Source organism: Primulina tabacum, chromosome 1 (assembly GCF_025594145.1).
Source record: "Primulina tabacum isolate GXHZ01 chromosome 1, ASM2559414v2, whole genome shotgun sequence".
NCBI lineage: Eukaryota > Viridiplantae > Streptophyta > Magnoliopsida > Lamiales > Gesneriaceae > Primulina > Primulina tabacum.
Window position 1 is genome coordinate 31085431 of NC_134550.1, and position 4241 is coordinate 31089671.

Sequence of the window (4241 nt, forward strand, 5' to 3'; positions counted from 1 at the left end):
TCTCAAGGATTCCAAACATATTTGAATCACCTCCATTTGAATTTTGTAGCTTGAGTTATCATTATTTTACCGACACATAGAAAACCTGAAAATAAAACATATTTAGTAAGACAATTAAATATAAAAAATATTAAAATAACATAATTTTATAATTTTAATGAATATTAAGTTTTAAAATATAGGTTTTAACATATAATAAATTATTAATTTTAAGTTTCATCAATCCCCTGACTGATCTTGAAAATCCAATGATGAAATCCATTGCAATATTCTCCCATTTCCACTCGGGAATAGGGAGCGGCTTAAGAATTCCTGCTTGCCTCTGATGCTCTGAATTCACTTGCTGACAAGTGAGACACTCAGATACGAATCGGGGAAATGTCTCGCTTCATCCCTGGCTACCAATACAACATCTGTAAATCCTTGTGTATATTGGTACCTCCTGGATGGATGAAATATGGAGATGTATGTGCCTCTATCAAAATATACTCTCTAATCGAATCAACACTAGGAAACCACATCCTTCCGCTGTACTTCACAATACCATCAGACACTGTGTAGAGTACACTGCCCTTGGCTTCATCCTTTAGCCTCCATTTCTGTAACTTTTCATCTGAAGACTGACCTCCACGGATTCGGTCTAGCAATGAAGACTGGACTGTCAGATTAGACAACGTGGGAGCTCTGCCTTTAGGATAAACTTCTAAGACAAACCTCTGAATGTCTGCCTGAAGAGATCTCTGTGCTGACAGCTGTGCTACGACTGCTACTTTCCTTCTCAAAGCACCTGCCACAACATTAGCTTTCCCTAGATGATAGCTAATTTCACAATCGTAGTTTTTTACTAACTTCAACCACCATCTTTGCCTCATACTTAGTTCTTTCTGCGTGAAAAAATACTTGAGACTCTTGTGATCAGTGAATATCTGGCATTTTTCGTCGTACAAATAGTGTCTCCATATCTTGAACGCAAAGACAACGACAGCTAACTCGAGATCATGATTTGGGTAGTTTTTCTCATGCACCTTCAACTGTTTGGAAGCATAAGCTATAACCTGACCATGATGCATAAATAATGCGCCTAAACCGAGCTTAGAAGCATCGGTGTATAACACAAAATTGTATTGCCCTGATAGTATGGCCAAAACTGGCGTTGTAACAAGAGCTTGCTTCAATGTATCGAAGCTCTTCTGACATTCTTCATTCCATACAAATTTAACATTCTTCTTAGTCAATGAAGTGAGTGGCACTGCAATCGAGAAAAATCCTTGAATAAATTTCATGTAGTAGCCTGCCAAGCCTAAGAAACTACGAATCTCTGACGCGTTCTTCGGCTCAACCCATTCTTTTACTGCGGTCACTTTAGCTGGATCCACCTCAATACCATTGCTAGATATAATATCTCCTAAAATGCTACTTTCTCCAACCAGAATTCACACTTACTGAATTTTGCAAACAACTTGCGACTCTACAAGACTTGCAAAACTGTACCCATATGCTGCCTACGCTCCTCATGGCTCTTCAAGTATATAAGAATATCGTCAATGAATAATATGACAAACGGATCTAGGTAGGGCTAAAATACTCGATGCATTAGGTCCATAAAAATCGCTGGAGCATTCATCAGTCGAAATGGCATCACTAAGAACTCATAAGGCCAATATCTAGTTCTGAAGGCTGTCTTATGAACATCTGCATCCTTTACCTTCACTTGATGATACCCAGAACATAGATCTATCTTAGAGAACACTGTAGCTCCCTGCAACTGATCGAATAAGTCCTCGATCCTTGGTAATGAGTAATTTTTCTTGATCGTTACCTTGTTCAATCCTCGGTAATTGCTACACAACCTCATGCTCCCATCTTTCTTCTTTACGAAGAGCACTGGTGTGCTCCATGGTGAGAAACTAGGGCAGATGAATTCTTTGTCTAGGAGCTCATGAATTTTCCGTTTGAGCTCTAACATCTCTGCTTGAGCCAAACGGTGTGGTACCTTAGAGATTGGCAAAGTTCCTAGCACGAGGTCAATGGCGAACTCCACCTCTCTCTCTAGTGGAAGGCATGTGACGTCGTCGGGAAGACATCAGGAAAATCTCTGACAACTGGTACATTAGATATCGATGGAGTGGGTGCATCAGGTGCTGAAATAATACTGGCCAGAAATACCTGACACCCCTTATGCATATGTCTCCGTGCCTGCATGAAAGAGATCATGCAAGGGAAATTTTTCTACCTGTCTGGCTCAAAAAGAAATTGTTCCATGCCCAACGGTCTTACCAACAATGATCTTTTCTGAAAATCAATTAGAACTATGTTCTTCATCAGCCAGTCCATCCAATATGACATCAAACTCTGGCATTGGCATCACAATCAGATCGGCGTAAACTAGGTGGCCCTAAATTTCAAGATCGATATCTCCGGCCACGCTAGTAGCTAATAACTCTTCTTCTGATGGGACTGTCACAGAGTAGTTCACGTCGAGTCCAATGGATTTGACATTCAAATAATTAACGAACGTCTTCGAGATAAAAGAGTGAGTGGTCCCGGAATCTAACAAAGCCTTCATGGCCACTTTCTTTATCAAAATGTTTCCTGAAGGACGTTAGCACAACACATAAACTTATACCTCAAAATACTAATCTTAACCTCATGCATAGTTTAAAATTTCTATCCAAAGTTTCCAAAATACGAAAAAAATACTAATATCCCAAGAAAAAATTCGAAGCATGCGTGACCAAAAATAAATACTGTGATGAATTAGATAGGTTACCATTAAGTAGAGTCGTCTCTGGGTTCGCCTCCTCAGCATGCATGGCGAACACTCTCCCCTGGGTAGGTTCGCTCCACTGCGAGCAGTTCATCAGCATATGATCACTGGCTCCACACTTGAAACATTTGCCATAACCCCATAAACACTGGCCCATGTGTAAGGTCCAAAATTAAGACGACGTAATCCAACTGCAAGCAAATCTAGGGAATATGAAAAATAGCTAATTAATTGATTTTAATTGCTAAATTGATTATGTTGATCTGTTTATGTGATTTTTAAGTAGTTTTCTACTTGAATGCATTAAAATGTATTTTTAAAGGTTATTCGAGTTGCGATCGAGAAACGGAGAACGATGGCTGATAAATAGAAAATTATTTTATTAAATAATTGTTTTTAATTATTTAAAATAAGGTTGATTCCTTTTCTTATTTTTGAAAATAAGGAGTTTCGAGGTGATTTTATACATCGAGACGTAATTTTTGTCGGTATTCGATTTTCAACAAAAATACAAACTTTTTAACACCTCGGCTAATAATTTGACGAACTTTCTTAAACGAAATAATTTTTAAATGCACCATTGGCTTACTGGGCCTTGTATAGTTTTCTAATGGACCCAAGGTTGTACACTTATTTTTTTAGCAAAATTAAAAGCCCAAAAACCCTACCCATCTTTTATATACTACACGGCCCCTACCCATAAATAATTTACAAGACTCCAAGCATCATATCACACGGCATACACTCGAAAGTTTTGCAAGGAAATCTTCGAAATTCTCGAGGAATTCAGCCAAGGTTTTCTCGTCGCCGTTCTTCGCTTCGTCAACGGATTTTCGTGCGTTAAACACGCGAAGGCACTCCATATTCTTTATTTTACTCATCCATCACACCATAATATGTATTTAATTATGTTCTTCATGAAAAAAAGTTACACTTCTTATTTATTTTCTTTTATGCTTCCATATGTCAAAAAACTCATGAATTATTGCATCAAAACATGGTTTATACTTACATGAAGGGGATGCCATGATTAGGAATTGTTATGTGTTGTTTTTACACGCTTTAAAGAGTCCTAGGTTGCACTTAATATGCTGCACATGAAGAATAATAAAGATGGAATCGAAATTGCTTGTGTTTATCAAATTCAGTTTTAAAGGGACCCATGGTGCGTGGCTCGGCTTGGGTGCGACCAGGGCTGGGTTGGGACATGGTTGGGTCAGAAGAGAGGTCCTAGCCATGCCAGGAATCACGCACAATGGCTGGGGAGGAGTCCATGCGAGCTAGGACTCTGGAGGGTTGGCTCGGCCAGGGGGCTTAGGGCTGGGCTAGGCTATGCTAGGTCTTTAGGGTCCTGAGAGGGTGCACAAAGGTCTGATTTAGGGGACTAGCTCGGTGGTTAGAGTCCTAGGCGAGTTCGAAGAGTCCAAGTGCAATAATGCTTCTCGGTCGATTGCTTGCTGCTGGTGTAGGAGGC